The 18,170-nt window shown below is 36.4% G+C and overlaps 1 protein-coding gene across 1 annotated transcript in view; it reads left to right on the plus strand.

The window, feature by feature from the left end:
- Positions 1-18,170, plus strand: part of LOC139940433 (uncharacterized) — a 102,188-nt gene that overhangs the window by 28,739 nt on the left and 55,279 nt on the right. The window lies entirely within an intron of this gene.

The following is an 18,170-nucleotide window of genomic DNA, read 5'->3' on the forward strand; positions in this document are numbered from 1 at the left end:
TTAAGGCCAAGTCAACACTTATTGCAAGTCTGACAAACACAACATGTACATGAAATGTACACAACAAGGGAACGCCTCGTACAAAGAACTTTGAACGCAAAGCAGTTGAAGTTCGTGTCCCATACACAAAAAAAACTATCCACAATTTCATGTGAACGACGATGCCTTTATTATAATAATATGAAACTCCTTCCATTTATAAAGAGGGCACTGTTCAATGTATGGTGTTTCATTTTATATTTTATATTATTTTGTTTTTCCCTTTAAACAAACTAATTGTTTCCGTTGGTCTTTTATCAATTCGTCTTTAATCTTTCGTGTATTCGTTTTTGCCTTTTATAATTATAGGTCTATATTGTTTTGCTGATATTATATTAATATAGTTTTGCCCTAATATTGTAATTGATCATGTAGTCATAACAAACCCCTTTCTAATTCCCTGTGCTATTTTATTTGGTGCATTTTGCAGTCATTACACGAATACACAGGGCGAACCTGTTCTCAAACACAAGCGTCATATTGATTCTTTGTATGTCTATGACCTGTTGTTTTGCGTCCTATTTGAAGTGCAAATATTTAGTTTAATTAATTATTATTATTTTATTATGTTTTCCATTAATGTTGTTGCTCTAAGTGCTATCAGTGAGGGGTGTTAGTCCTTCAAGTGAAGATTGGTGGCTACGTTTGTAATTTTTGTGTTTCCTAGTCTGATATGGTTTAGGGTTGTTGAAGTTGGTTGTTATCCAACATCAGTTGCTTTTCTCACAGAATAGAAGGAGAATTTTAAATATCTCTATCATGTTTGGGGGTGATTGTAAGTGAATGATGATATTATCCGTATTGCTTCCAAAACAACAAACGTTCGTTCCCACTATTTGTTCTGCCTTTATTTTAAAACTAAACTGTTTGCCTGTATAAATAAATAATTAAAATCATATAAGAGTACAGATTGTCTTTAAAAGGAAGGTACACGTTTTGTGACAGTACTGCCTCAAAACTATACTTTTTTCCCAAAAACGTGAAAAATGCCTTTTTAAGGGTCTTTTCACATAATATCGACACACGTGTCCATGGTAAAAAAAAAAGGAATATTTTTCTTATACTTTGTGGATGGTAGGGACTTGGGGTCCAAATAAACAGCATTTACATTTCAAATCATAATATAACACGTTGCCATGGTAACAGTTCATTTGTGTTTAGGCCACTTTAGGCCGATTTTGGGGTCTGAAAAACTGTTTTTTTTAGTTAATATTTACAACTCCACCCCACAAAAAAACAAAAATATTTCATAAAACCTTTTACATCACTACAAAGTATCATCCTTGGTTTTACTTGAGACAAAAAAAATATTGCTATAAGTTTTACCCTTGTGCCATTTTTAGAACGTGCATTAGAATATGTTTTTTTGAACTTGCAAAATCAACATTTTTACCATATTTTTTGCCCTCAAAATTTCATTTTTGTCAGGGGTCTCAGAATATTTTCCTTTCGGGTTTGATCAGGGCCAAAATTTGTCTTTTTATTTCTGGTAAGAAAAACTCGGGCAATTGTATCCTGATGTAACAGAACTGTCTCAAAAATAAACCCTTTTCCCCCAAAACATAGAGAAATGCATTTTGAAATATTTGCTTCATTTTGAATTTATAACATTAAGAAGTTAGTAATAATTCCATCAATCTGGCAGCTTTTCATAAGCACTCTGTAGGCTTAGTGCATTACCAAACATTGATCAGGACTTGTTGATGACCTAAATCTTAGAATTTGCCCCGCCCCGGCCCCGGCCCAATCATATTTCTTGACATTGCATAAAAAAAAAAAAGTTTTGTGAACAGCACCTCTTTTTTGAAAGTCACATTTTTTAATTCCCCTTGCACATAAAGAAAGTTTGTATTGTCTTAATTGTTTATTGGTTCTCAGAATATTTCCCTTTTGGTTGTGATTGGGCTATCATTATGGTTTGCATGTCTGCGGGGGAGAAACACTTTCGTTTATTGTATCCTGTTGTGACACTTCTGCCTCAAACATGGTAATTTTTCCAAAAACAATAAAAATGCATTTTGAAGTTATCCCTTAGTTTGAATTGATAAAAAACAAAAACGAGCATGCCTGTTAAAAAAATATGGCACCGTTTCCATGCTCTTTAGGTAACATATAAAAAGTTTATAACCATGCTTTGCCACTGAGAGTTCTTGTTTTGTCATGACTACTTTACCTAGTTGTACAGGTATGATTCACATTGCAAGAAGAGAAGTAGTGCGAAGAGCATTCTTTACTATTCTTGTTTATACATGGCCTTATAACAGTCTTCTTGGTCCCCTGCCCGCTACCAAACTAAACATTTTCATCCCTATCAGAACAAAGAGGCTCTAAAAGTGAGCAAGTACTGTGTCCAAAGTATCTAAATGGCCATTCACCTTCTTTGGCCTTCTGTAAGCAGTTCCCCCATCCATGGTGGGGTTCCTTGCAATTGTACTGTTGCAAACAATAAAAGAGTTGGTTTATTTAACGTGATAAACAATTCAGCAGGTAATGTTTGACAATGTTTTTTGTTGATAGTTCTCAGAGACATATATAATAATTATGAACTAGTAAGATAGTGAATGGAAAAAATAATCAAACTAGCCTGAATAAACTTTTGTCACTGCAAATGCATCTTACTTATTTATGTTGAGCAGGTGCAAGTATTTACAACTTCTTTCAATGTTGTTTCATTAAAGGAACACGTTGCCTTGGATCGGTCGAGTTGGTCTTTGAAAAGCGTTTGTAAACGTTTATTACAAAATGCATATGATTAGAAATATATTTTAAAAGTAGAATATAATGATCCACACAAGTATCACTCAAAAACATCTTTCTAACCATGCATTTTATAACAAGCGGTTACAAACGCATTTCAAAGACCAACTTGACCGATCCCAGGCAACGTGTTCCTTTTAAATGATCTCTTACGCTCATCTTGCAAATCGTTAGTATCATTGTTTTTAATAAGATCTTGGCAAACTTTTCCAACACTTTTAAGCGGGCTTTTTAATTTCCCACATTTGTGTTGGACATGATTGGATGCTCCAAACCATCTGCCTCAAGCACAGAAACTACATTGTTTATGATCTCTATCTCTATGAAAAGTTTTACATTTGGTAGCAGGCAGGGACCAAGGTGAGTAGGCCCTGTATTAAAGACAACTTGTAAAGAATGCTCATCGCACTCTACTTGCAATGGGAATCATACCTGTACAATAGGTAAAGTAGCCAAATCAAGAACTCTCAGTGGCAAAGCATTGGTTTTGGTTTGGTTGGATACCATTATGTTTAAATAAAAACTTTGTATTCATTACTCAAAGGGCATGGAAACAGTGCCAGATTTTTAACAAGCATGCATTGTTTTTGGAAAAATTACTATACTTAAGGCATGATCAGTCACAACAAGATACAATAAACACAGTGTTTCTACCCAGAAGACATGAAAACACCAATAACAACCGAAAGGGAACACTTTCAAAAAAAGAGGCGCTATTCACAAAACATTGTTTTATGCAATGTCAAGAAATATGATTGGGGCTGGGCCGGGCAAACTCTCAAATTAAGGTCATCAACAGTTCCTGATCAATGTTGGGTAATCCACTAAGCCTATAGAGTGCTTAGGAAAAGCTGCAAGATTGATATAATTATTACTTTTTAATGTTAGAAATTCAATATGAAGAAAAAACAATTCAAAATGCATTGTTCTGTTTGGGGAAAAAAGTCTATTTTTGAGACAGCACTGTTAACATCAGGATACACTTGCCCAAGTTGTTCTTACCAGAAATAAAAAGACAAATTTTGGCCCTGATCAGACCCGAAAGGAAAATATTCTGAGACCCATGAAAAAAATGAAATTTTGAGGGCAAAAAATATGGTAAAAATGTTGATTTTGCAAGTTCAAAAAAACATATTCTAATGCACGTTCTAAAAATAGCACAAGGGTAAAATTTATAGCAATATTTTTTTGTCTCAAGTAAAGCCAAGGATGATACTTTGTATAGTGATGTAAAAGGTTTTATGAAATATTTTTGTTTTTTGGTGGGGTGGAGTTGTAAATATTAACTAAAAAAAACAGTTTTTCAGACCCCAAAATCGGCCTAAAGTGGCCTAAACACAAATGAACTGTTACCATGGCAACGTGTTATATTATGATTTGAAATGTAAATGCTGTTTATTTGGACCCCAAGTCCCTACCATCCACAAAGTATAAGAAAAATATTCCTTTTTTTTTTACCGTGGACACGTATTTCGATATTATGTGAAAAGACCCTTAAAAAGGCATTTTTCACGTTTTGGGGAAAAAAGTATAGTTTTGAGGCGGTACTGTCACAACAGGATACAATTGCCCAAGTTTTTGACACCAGATATGGAAAGACCAATGTTGGCCCTAATTACAGCCGAAAGGAAAATTTTCTGAGACCCCTGGCAAGTTGAAATTTTGGGGTCCAAAAATAGGGTAAAAATGTCGATTTTGCAAGTTCCAAAAACATACTGTAATGCATGATGCAAAAATAGCACAAGGCGGATATTTAAAGCAATAATTTTTTTTCTCAAGGAAGGCCAAGGATGATACTTTGTAGTGATATAAAAGGTTTTTTGAAATAATTTTGCATTTTGGTGGGGTGGAGTTGTAAATATGAGCTAAAAACCAGTTTTTCAGACCCCAAAATCGGCCTAAAATGGCCAAAAAACAAAATGAGCCGTAACCATGGCAACGGGCTATATATAGAATTGAAAATGCAATTTTGTTTACTCGCACCCCAAGGCCCTTCCACCCACAAAGTATAAAAAAAATTCATTTTTTGACCGTGAGCAACTATGTCAATTATTTACCTGAACTGACTCTTAAAAAGGATATACTTTGTACATCATGTCAGTGATTTATGTATTACTTTTTGCGAAAATACTTTTGTCCCAATTTTTTTAGTAACAACACGAAACTTGGTACACGTGTATATTTATACCGAAACATGAATAGCTAGACAATGAGAGTTTCTTGACACAAACTTTAGGTGTTTGTTAAAGGAACGTCACAGAATTGGTAAGAAACACAAATCGTGAAGATCACAGATTTACATAAAACTTACACGGTCTAATGATGATGATAGTAGAAAACATCCCTTGAAATTTTTCTGTCCTGAAATGTCATATTTGATGAGAAATAAATAATCTAATTTCGCGTTTGGAGATTATCGCTCAGAGAGCGTTTTATTCATTCCAGTTTAGGCATCGATGCAATGCAAAATTTGTAATTGGTTTTTCACTATTCTCTCGTGAACCAGATGGCCGCTCGATCTCAAACTTCTACAGGTTTGTCAACTTATGTATATGGTGGATTACATAATGTGCTTTTACTGCCAGCAACTTTTTTGCTAGCAAAACCAATTATGTAATGTTCCTTTAACAGCTGACAACAAAAGTTTGCAAATTTTACAGTAAAAAGTGATTTGTTACTCAATGTTTGACTTAATTCTTGAGAAAACCTGTTAGCAGCGGGAACAATTCCAACGTTTGGCACAGGAGTTGTGTTTTTCACTAAATAAACATCAACTCGTGGCCTAACTTGGAAGTAAGATCAAATAAGTTTACGCTTTGCGTAGCGATTTTTAAGTTGTTATGTTTTTCCCCAGAAAATCTATGACGTAGCTCAGAAGTTAGGTTTTGTTGAAACATTTGTTGAATGAAGCATTCTAGGACGGATGCTTATAAATTTTCTACCATTGTTCGCTTTCCTAAAATGTTCTCAGAGCTCACTTTGGATACCAGGAATGTTTTGATTTTGGAGGGGTACAAGTCCTTTCGTATGAAGCTGAGGGGGGAATTTTTAGTATGTTAAAAGTGCTAGTGGTTTTAATTGTCTAAGGGGTCTTTGTGCTTTTTGGGTGGTGTTTGGGGAGGCTCTCTGCTATCATTGTCCTCGGGCCCAGTGGGTTGGCATGAATCTGTGAGGGTGCACTCTGTGCCAATTTTATTTTTTCTGGGGGTTTTTAGTCCATTCTATGTTTTTTATTATTTTCAATTGTTGTCCCTTCCTCTTATCGCTGCGGTGTTTTGTTGTGGGTGTAGTTTTTTGTTTTCAATAGTCTGATTTTGCTTGTGTTTTAATGATTTCCATTGTGTGATTCTTAAATGTTTCAATGCAATCACCTGTTTATATTGTATAATTATATTTTTACCACCTGATAAATATACACAGACACAAGGATTTGTTGTTGTAGTGAGCTCTGCCAAGAGTTAATTTATTCCGTACTCTGAATTCGGTGGTAAAACGCCCATTCATAATAATATAAGGGATTTCCCTTTATTTAATTCCATCCAGTGATATCCACACTCATAAAGAAGTATACCAGTTCCCATTATAATACACTTTGCGACCAATTCGCAAAGGGTCCCAATCCCTCACTTTGCGAACGGTAAATTTCCAATCCGCAAAGGTTCCCACTTCTCGGCGATTTGCCAAAGAAGGTACCAGACTAATTACAATTATTATAATTATAAATGCACTCATTGACTGGAGAAAACTCCGGGTCAATGAGGTTCCCACTTCCAGCGAGTTGCCAAGAAGGTACCAAATTAATCTACTTCTTTATATACAATCACATCATTTTATTACCACCATATTTATCCATATCAATTCACATAAATGAATTTACCACTTCCTCACAGGCTACAATGCCTATTAGCTTCTTGTTTATAGGAACAACCTAAACTTACCGCTTTAAGTGTAAGTTGTAATATTATCAGTCATATCAATCTGTACCACGTATTTCGTAATACCCTGACCCTTCCATTAACCCCAGGGAGGGAGGGAGGGAATTTTGCGAAACTATACAATCTATCTTAACTCCTCGGTGGCAGAATATTCAATGACGGTTCCCAGAAAGACAAGCACCCTTTCCCCAAATGCATTGCTTTGGTTGGTTGAAAAGAACAATGGAACCACGTCTGAATGCGCCCTGACAATACCAATCGCTTATAGCCCCGACTGTGCAACCTGACTATAATTATGCATATTTCCTGGTGTTAAATCGGTTTACTGCGTTACGCATTAAACCCTATTACCACCTGATAAATATACACAGACACAAGGATTTGTTGTTGTAGTGAGCTCTGCCAAGAGTTAATTTATTCCGTACTCTGAATTCGGTGGTAAAACGCCCATTCATAATAATATAAGGGATTTCCCTTTATTTAATTCCATCCAGTGATATCCACACTCATAAAGAAGTATACCAGTTCCCATTATAATACACTTTGCGACCAATTCGCAAAGGGTCCCAATCCCTCACTTTGCGAACGGTAAATTTCCAATCCGCAAAGGTTCCCACTTCTCGGCGATTTGCCAAAGAAGGTACCAGACTAATTACAATTATTATAATTATAAATGCACTCATTGACTGGAGAAAACTCCGGGTCAATGAGGTTCCCACTTCCAGCGAGTTGCCAAGAAGGTACCAAATTAATCTACTTCTTTATATACAATCACATCATTTTATTACCACCATATTTATCCATATCAATTCACATAAATGAATTTACCACTTCCTCACAGGCTACAATGCCTATTAGCTTCTTGTTTATAGGAACAACCTAAACTTACCGCCAAAGCAAATTTTGATATAAAAATTTGCCCAAACACCCCCCCCTTTTTTTTTTTTTTTTTTTATTTTTTTTTTTTTTTTTTTTTTTTTTTACAAAACTTTCTCCGAGTGTCAACCCGTCTGATAAATTTTGATGGAACCAAATGAATCATGTCTTGCCAGTACGCACCTTCCGGGAAGGGTTAATGAGATGGGGGTGTTTTATAACAGGTGCGTTTTGCATCTCCCGAAGTATCTTCTTTGCATACATATTTAAATCCCAAGTGCAGCGTTTTTCTGCCCTCCTTTAACTTTACCTTGATACTTCACCCTTAACAAAATGTCTGACCAAATTAACCGTGTGTTGGGTAGGATGTTCCTAATTACCTTTAGGCTCTCTTTACCCTATGTCTACTCTGTCCCGAACTTTCCTTCAAGATATCTTTGGTCCTTAGATATAACACTATTGTCGTCGGGACCTCGCCTTTTGCCAGGTATCTCCTGAGCCTAGTACCAGCCGTCCAGGCGTGCCCCAGACACGTCTTTCCATGTCACTTGTACCATCACTGTGTCGCTGCTGTGGCAAATTATACTGTCCCGGTATCCACGTTCTTGCTTCGGATTGACGAACATCTTTAGGCTCCCTGTTACCCTATGTCTTATCTGTCCCGAATTTTCCTTCACGATATCTTTGGTCCTTATATGTAACACTATTGTCGTCGGGACCTCGCCTTTTGCCAGGAGTCTCCTGAGCCTAGTCCCAGCCGTCGAGGCGTTCCCCAGACACGCCTTTCCATGTCACTGTACCTCCACCGTGCCGCTGCTGTGGCGAATGATACTGTCCCGGTACCAACGTTCTTGCATCGGATTGATGAACATCTTTAGGCTCCCTTTTACCCTATGTGTTATCTGTCCCGAATTTTCCTTCAAGATATTTTTGGTACTTAGATGTAACACTATTGCCGTCGGGACCTCGCCTTTTGCCGTATCTCCTGAACCTAGTCCCAGCCGTCCAGGCGTGCCCCAGACACGCCTTTCCATTTCACTGTACCACCACTATGCCGCTGCTGTGGCGAATGATACTGTCCCCGATAAACATCTGTATAAAAACAAATTCAAAGAAAAACAGCCTGGGTAATCTGTTCTGACCAATATTTTATCTTGTCAAAGTCTTGTATGTAGTTGAAAATGTTGTACACAATTTGTTAACAACCAACTCAACATTCACCAATCTTGTAAATGATTATTTATCTTAAACGGCAATATGCTAATTAAAGAAGCGGTTGTCTACACTGCTTATTTATGACCTTGCTACAAGCTACCCCCTTTTAGACAATTGAAAACATTAAGTCTGGCCTAACGTAGGATTCAAGTGCTCCAGACTTCCATCTCCCCATACTTTTGATTTGTTCCTCCCGAACCCCAAACATATCCTGCAACTATGAACTGAAAAGGGTGTGGGGTTTACCTGAAGGCCTTAATCCCTACTTTAAGATGTGATTAACATGTCTGGCTGACATAGGGTCCCCCCTCAATGTACAAACGGTGAAGTATTGGCATTCCTGTCAATAGAAATGATTGAACTTTACCCACTTGATCCGTTTTTGAATATCTTAGAACTACTTGCAAATTCCCTTCCTGATTAAAGGAAATATCACCAATACGCAACGCCCGGGAATTTGCCATCGTGAGTTGTAAACTCACTCACCCTCAGAATAACCGAAAAGGGCAACCAAGAATGCTGCTTTTAACAGCAGAGCTTCATAAGCTGATTATACTTTAAACATTAACTATGCTACTTTAATAAAGGTCATATAAGTCAAATATGGTATGTCTGCAAGCTATGCTGCAACCGGATGAAGATGTCTGCAAGCTATGCTGCAACCGGAGCAACTGATTCCTTTTTAATCATTCATCTTCTCTTTTCATCTTCACACTCTTCTACGTTTGCATCGAACATTTTTGTCTTCACTGTAAAAATTACACCCTGTAATTGAACCTATTTTTAATCATTCATCTTGTCATTTCATGTGTATGCTCTGTTACATTTTAATCCAACATTATAATGGGTTACTTTTTGTAACCACTTTACGAATTGTTATCTTCACTGCCAATAATTACACCCTGTAACTTGAATAACCGTATCACTCGATCATTTTTAATCATGCGTCTTCTCATCTCATGTACATACTCTGTACGTTTAGTCCCACATTATAATGTTTGTTACTTTTTGTAACGCCCGAATTTTCGTCTTCACTGACAATAATTACACCCTGTAACTTGAATAACCGGATCAACTGATAATTTTTAATCATGCGCCTTTGTTGTTCAAATACGTAAGCTTTACGGTTTAGCCTGCCTCCATTGTTCGTTACATTTTGTGCCGACATTTTTACGACACAACGTGTCATTGCCATGGAACATCAGCGCTGTGTTGACCGCCAGATACGAAAAACCAACCGATATTGGAAACGTACACCTGATCTATGCAAATCAACGCTTTCAGGTTCAAGCTAGTACTGACCTCCCTGCTAAGCTATGGTAGCTGCTACTGTTACCGATGATACTTAAACTATATAACGACTAAAAAAAAGACTAAATTAACAAAGCTTTAATGTGTATATTGATAGCATAGCCAGATAAGCCTTACCCTGGGTACCGCACCCAGTCCTATTCAATGTTCCCGCCAAACCATTGAACCGTGTAACTCTTTATACTTAACAAGTATAAAGCAGATTTATTCTAATTCGCCTCAGGACCCAACCGAATAATTCAATATTTTGCAGACTGGCGGTAAAAACTAACCAGACTGCTCAGCACTGGAAATGTAATGGAACATCTTGAATCTTGCCGAGGGTCCAAGCGTCTACAATCCTCTTTCATCTTGGAAACAATGAAACTACCCTTGGGATCCTCCCATTTGTGCGATTTATGAACATATGAAATATAACTGCAAGCATAGAGAATCACACTGGATTCACCAACTCAAGACAGTCAAGTCCTTTGGACTAAACATAAACACTGGTGTTAAATAAATTCCCGTTACCCCCACTTCACTTCTGCTTGAGAACTATAATGTTGTTTATATTCTGTAACTCAAGTATAAATTAATTTTTTTTAAAGTTGTTCTTATATATTTGTTACTATAACTATCTCATGTAAGTAACCCCCCTTTTTTCCACAGGTCCCTCATACCTATTTTTAATACCATCGTACTTTTGATCTTGCTTTTCTCTATTAATTGACCATTGTTAATTGCATCATGATGCAACTTGTTCTCTAATTCTACCCTTTCATGTTTCCCTGCATTGTTAACGAACGATGCATTTACCACTTTTATGGTCCAGTAATCCATCCTTTCATATGAAACCTCCTTTGTCCTCGCCACTCTACTCGTATTGGTTCATAGCCCCCAATTGTTTCTGAAATAGAAACTTTGATTGGCTGTTATTTTCCCGCTTCTTTCTTCCTTTAATCCATTTCCCCTCTCTTTTTCTATGAATGGATATGTATTTGTTTGTACTTGTTTTATGCCTCTGAACTAGGTCCGGTTTGGATCGAAAGCTAAGGCCATCTATACCACCCTATTCATTAAACATATGAAATACCAGATACGTATGTACAAATGGAAGAAGATGCAAAGGTCTTTAATTTTAATATTATGCAATAGGCTACCCCTTGATTTATGGAAGCTGGCCATTTAGTGCCTAATAATGATCAATCATTCCGAAAGGTCATAATGAAACTTGGTATTGCCCTTCTATTCTTTATGTACACTTTGTTCTAGAGCTTGATTAACACATGGTGCTGTGACGTGCAATGCCCATAATTCATCGTCAATTATGCCCATGATCTAACTGGTGTTAATTGCTGCCTCATTCTAAAAGTGCGCCATCCCCCCTTATTGGACGAGCTGCTGCTGCTCTCTGTGCGTACGATCTGACACTATTTCAATAATTCTATGTGTTCTATGGAAATGAGCTCGCAAATACACTGCTACATAAGTCAAAAATGCAGAGGTCCATGTAATGTATAGAAGTAATTGGACGCCTGTGTTTATTATCTTTCCATATTATAAAACCCCCCTCGTTTACAGCCAGCAAGAATTATTGTGTCTTGACCGCTATTTGTACTAATATAGGGTCACTCTGCTTTATAAGATCACAGCGAAATCCACAAACTCGCTATGAATAATCTTAAAAATTTTAAGGTTAGCGGTAGGCTATTTGTACTACTATAGGGTCACTCTTCTTTGTAAGATCACAGCAAAATCCACAAACTCGCTATGAATAATCTTAAAAATTTTAAGGTTAGCGGTAGGCCCTCGCCCAATTCGCTACAAACCGATATCAATGGATTAAAGGGAGTTGATGGTTAATTCATATGCTGCATGTTATCCGCCATCGGTATGCTTCAAGAGCCCGCTGTGCAATCAATGGACCCCCACATGCAACTGCTCCCTACTGTACTTATTTTGCACCCTGCATTTGAAAGTTGGGCACCACCCAGTTCTATTGAAGATGATGTCCCTCCTAACCTACTCAATGCCCCATCCCTGTTATGTATGGAATACCCTGAATATTGACTAGAGTTTGCCAAGTTGTACACTAAACTACTAGGCTTACTTATTCCTGATTGGCCTGACTGACACAAGCTCTGACTAACTTTCATATTAAACGGCAAGCTGCCAGAAAAATTATGATTGTCCGCCCTTTCTTGTCCTTGTGTACCTGTACTCATGCTTTGAGAATGTTGGTCCGTTATACCCCGAGTTACGTGTAAAGGCCATGAAATATCCTGACTATTAATCTGTGGGATGTTCGCAATTATTGGCCCTTTATACATACTAGATGTTTGAAACCTTTCCGTATTCACGGTACTCGTGTTACCTACTAGCGTTACTGTTGGGGCTGTACTTGCCCCAGCATTAGGTCTGAAAATGTAGCGACTCACCCGATTTGCCCGGCTAGTAAGCCATCGGCTTCACCACTCTCTGTAGCCGCCCATCTTCGCCCTCCTCATCAGGTATCACTTGGATTTCTTCAATGCGGTTCCCACTTCCAGCGAGTTGCCAAGAAGGTACCGAATTTTGCGAAACTATACAATCTATCTTAACTCCTCGGTGGCAGAATATTCAATGACGGTTCCCAGAAAGACAAGCACCCTTTCCCCAAATGCATTGCTTTGGTTGGTTGAAAAGAACAATGGAACCACGTCTGATGAATGCGCCCTGACAATCCCAATCGCTTATAGCCCCGACTGTGCAACCTGACTATAATTATGCATATTTCCTGGTGTTAAATCGGTTTACTGCGTTACGCATTAAACCCTATTAACGTGATAAACAATTCAGCAGGTAATGTTTGACAATGTTTTTTGTTGATAGTTCTCAGAGACATATATAATAATTATGAACTAGTAAGATAGTGAATGGAAAAAATAATCAAACTAGCCTGAATAAACTTTTGTCACTGCAAATGCATCTTACTTATTTATGTTGAGCAGGTGCAAGTATTTACAACTTCTTTCAATGTTGTTTCATTAAAGGAACACGTTGCCTTGGATCGGTCGAGTTGGTCTTTGAAAAGCGTTTGTAAACGTTTATTACAAAATGCATATGATTAGAAATATATTTTAAAAGTAGAATATAATGATCCACACAAGTATCACTCAAAAACATCTTTCTAACCATGCATTTTATAACAAGCGGTTACAAACGCATTTCAAAGACCAACTTGACCGATCCCAGGCAACGTGTTCCTTTTAAATGATCTCTTACGCTCATCTTGCAAATCGTTAGTATCATTGTTTTTAATAAGATCTTGGCAAACTTTTCCAACACTTTTAAGCGGGCTTTTTAATTTCCCACATTTGTGTTGGACATGATTGGATGCTCCAAACCATCTGCCTCAAGCACAGAAACTACATTGTTTATGATCTCTATCTCTATGAAAAGTTTTACATTTGGTAGCAGGCAGGGACCAAGGTGAGTAGGCCCTGTATTAAAGACAACTTGTAAAGAATGCTCATCGCACTCTACTTGCAATGGGAATCATACCTGTACAATAGGTAAAGTAGGCAAAGCATTGGTTTTGGTTTGGTTGGATACCATTATGTTTAAATAAAAACTTTGTATTCATTACTCAAAGGGCATGGAAACAGTGCCAGATTTTTAACAAGCATGCATTGTTTTTGGAAAAATTACTATACTTAAGGCATGATCAGTCACAACAAGATACAATAAACACAGTGTTTCTACCCAGAAGACATGAAAACACCAATAACAACCGAAAGGGAACACTTTCAAAAAAAGAGGCGCTATTCACAAAACATTGTTTTATGCAATGTCAAGAAATATGATTGGGGCTGGGCCGGGCAAACTATCAAATTAAGGTCATCAACAGTTCCTGATCAATGTTGGGTAATCCACTAAGCCTATAGAGTGCTTAGGAAAAGCTGCAAGATTGATATAATTATTACTTTTTAATGTTAGAAATTCATTATGAAGAAAAAACAATTCAAAATGCATTGTTCTGTTTGGGGAAAAAAGTCTATTTTTGAGACAGCACTGTTAACATCAGGATACACTTGCCCAAGTTGTTCTTACCAGAAATAAAAAGACAAATTTTGGCCCTGATCAGACCCGAAAGGAAAATATTCTGAGACCCATGAAAAAAATGAAATTTTGAGGGCAAAAAATATGGTAAAAATGTTAATTTTGCAAGTTCAAAAAAACATATTCTAATGCACGTTCTAAAAATAGCACAAGGGTAAAATTTATAGCAATATTTTTTTGTCTCAAGTAAAGCCAAGGATGATACTTTGTATAGTGATGTAAAAGGTTTTATGAAATATTTTTGTTTTTTGGTGGGGTGGAGTTGTAAATATTAACTAAAAAAAACAGTTTTTCAGACCCCAAAATCGGCCTAAAGTGGCCTAAACACAAATGAACTGTTACCATGGCAACGTGTTATATTATGATTTGCAATGTAAATGCTGTTTATTAGGACCCCAAGTCCCTACCATCCACAAAGTATAAGAAAAATATTCCTTTTTTTTTTACCGTGGACACGTATTTCGATATTATGTGAAAAGACCCTTAAAAAGGCATTTTTCACGTTTTGGGGAAAAAAGTATAGTTTTGAGGCGGTACTGTCACAACAGGATACAATTGCCCAAGTTTTTGACACCAGATATGGAAAGACCAATGTTGGCCCTAATTACAGCCGAAAGGAAAATTTTCTGAGACCCCTGGCAAGTTGAAATTTTGGGGTCCAAAAATAGGGTAAAAATGTCGATTTTGCAAGTTCCAAAAACATACTGTAATGCATGATGCAAAAATAGCACAAGGCGGATATTTAAAGCAATAATTTTTTTTCTCAAGGAAGGCCAAGGATGATACTTTGTAGTGATATAAAAGGTTTTTTGAAATAATTTTGCATTTTGGTGGGGTGGAGTTGTAAATATGAGCTAAAAACCAGTTTTTCAGACCCCAAAATCGGCCTAAAATGGCCAAAAAACAAAATGAGCCGTAACCATGGCAACGGGCTATATATAGAATTGAAAATGCAATTTTGTTTACTCGCACCCCAAGGCCCTTCCACCCACAAAGTATAAAAAAATTCATTTTTTGACCGTGAGCAACTATGTCAATTATTTACCTGAACTGACTCTTAAAAAGGATATACTTTGTACATCATGTCAGTGATTTATGTATTACTTTTTGCGAAAAATACTTTTGTCCCAATTTTTTTAGTAACAACACGAAACTTGGTACACGTGTATATTTATACCGAAACATGAATAGCTAGACAATGAGAGTTTCTTGACACAAACTTTAGGTGTTTGTTAAAGGAACGTCACAGAATTGGTAAGAAACACAAATCGTGAAGATCACAGATTTACATAAAACTTACACGGTCTAATGATGATGATAGTAGAAAACATCCCTTGAAATTTTTCTGTCCTGAAATGTCATATTTGATGAGAAATAAATAATCTAATTTTGCGTTTGGAGATTATCGCTCAGAGAGCGTTTTATTCATTCCAGTTTTGGCATCGATGCAATGCAAAATTTGTAATTGGTTTTTCACTATTCTCTCGTGAACCAGATGGCCGCTCGATCTCAAACTTCTACAGGTTTGTCAACTTATGTATATGGTGGATTACATAATGTGCTTTTACTGCCAGCAACTTTTTTGCTAGCAAAACCAATTATGTAATGTTCCTTTAACAGCTGACAACAAAAGTTTGCAAATTTTACAGTAAAAAGTGATTTGTTACTCAATGTTTGACTTAATTCTTGAGAAAACCTGTTAGCAGCGGGAACAAATCCAACGTTTGGCACAGGAGTTGTGTTTTTCACTAAATAAACATCAACTCGTGGCCTAACTTGGAAGTAAGATCAAATAAGTTTACGCTTTGCGTAGCGATTTTTAAGTTGTTATGTTTTTCCCCAGAAAATCTATGGCGTAGCTCAGAAGTTAGGTTTTGTTGAAACATTTGTTGAATGAAGCATTCTAGGACGGATGCTTATAAATTTTCTACCATTGTTCGCTTTCCTAAAATGTTCTCAGAGCTCACTTTGGATACCAGGAATGTTTTGATTTTGGAGGGGTACAAGTCCTTTCGTATGAAGCTGAGGGGGGAATTTTTAGTATGTTAAAAGTGCTAGTGGTTTTAATTGTCTAAGGGGTCTTTGTGCTTTTTGGGTGGTGTTTGGGGAGGCTCTCTGCTATCATTGTCCTCGGGCCCAGTGGGTTGGCATGAATCTGTGAGGGTGCACTCTGTGCCAATTTTATTTTTTCTGGGGTTTTTTAGTCCATTCTATGTTTTTTATTATTTTCAATTGTTGTCCCTTCCTCTTATCGCTGCGGTGTTTTGTTGTGGGTGTAGTTTTTTGTTTTCAATAGTCTGATTTTGCTTGTGTTTTAATGATTTCCATTGTGTGATTCTTAAATGTTTCAATGCAATCACCTGTTTATATTGTATAATTATATTTTTATCGTTGGCAGGGGTCTGGTTTTACACATCTTTTGATGACAGTTTTATACTTTTGTTTTAGCCTTGACAGCCCCTGTACAACTTGCAACTATTGTGTATGTCTAAAGATTTAAAATAAATAAATAAATAAAAATAAAATAAATAAAAATTACCGGAAGTTAAAATTTATAAGGGGCACAGTGCGTAGCATAAGTTAAGTCTTTAGAGCATTTTCTGATGACGTAAAGATGATTAACGTTCAAATTGTGGTTCTATATGTATTTTGTAGCTTCAATAGTACATAGAAAGTATTTATACTTAATTAAATAAAAGTCTTGAATTTCTTTAATCAAGCGCTACTTAGGAACATTAAGAAAACATTCTCGAGGTTCAATACGAAAAAATGGTAAATGATTGGAAGAGTTAATCGATAATTTGATGAAGCAACATCAACTCTATTAATACAAAAAGCCTGAAGGAGACTGTCTCGTCTAGTGGAGCAAGAGTGAAAGTCTAGATTCAAAGGAAAACGATTAAGATTGCTTAAATTTCCTTGAAGTAAATTAATACAATATGCAGATAATCAAATTAATGAGTTTGGACATTGTAAATATCTTTCAATTTCAGAATATTAAGTTTATAACAGAGAGGTGTAGTGTGCGCATTATACTTGACATGGCAAGCATTGTGAATACATTTTTTGGTAACGTAATAAAGCTTACAATAAAACGAGGGTTAATTTTAATCATGCCACCCCGAGTCAAATAATGTTTAGTCATATAATATTGATAAAATAGTTATTTTAATAGCTTTGCTTACCTGATTCTTTCAAAATATATTTTTATCCGTTTCAAAACCCAAGAAAAACAGTGGAAGGAACTTTTCTAAGACCAATTTTTTTCGTAATACCGTAATGCTTCAATTACTCAACAAGATAGGGTGGTTAGCAAGGTCAAAAGATTTGTTAATGTACGAGGATACACCTAAAGAAATTTCCGAGGAATTTTATTAACAGAGTCTGAAAGGTTATTATAAAAATCTAACAGTGTGAACTGTCGACCTACCAGAACGAAAACCATACTGACTCGGTGTAAGAATTACAATAATAAAGAAAGTTTGGCATTCTACAATGCATTAACTTTTCTAATAACTTAGAAAAGATATTCAATAGCATATAACATAAGTCCTGAGTATCTCTGTTTTTTTAAGACAGGTACCACTTTGGTCAATTAAACACATCAGGAAAAATACCCTGTCTAAAGGAAACATTAAAAATATTAGATAAGAGGTCACAAACGCAGTAAATAACTTCATTCAATACCGTATTGCTAATTTCGTCCGGACTAGAACTAACTCTTATTCTGGTTGTTGGTAACAATGTCTTCTGAATCAGTAGGCTGGTGTAAGATCAAACGAACTAGATGGCGAGTTAGCTAAGTTAACGTAATAGTGAAAATCATGTATAGACCTTGGAACTGAATCAGAGGTAGCGTCACCTATAGAACAAAAGTGTTGATTGAAAGCTTTTGCGACATTTATTATTGTTAGATAGCAACTCATTATTTAAAATAATATTACCTACTAGTTG

The sequence above is a fragment of the Asterias amurensis genome, chromosome 8, assembly GCF_032118995.1.
Source record: "Asterias amurensis chromosome 8, ASM3211899v1".
Taxonomy (NCBI): Eukaryota; Metazoa; Echinodermata; class Asteroidea; order Forcipulatida; family Asteriidae; genus Asterias; species Asterias amurensis.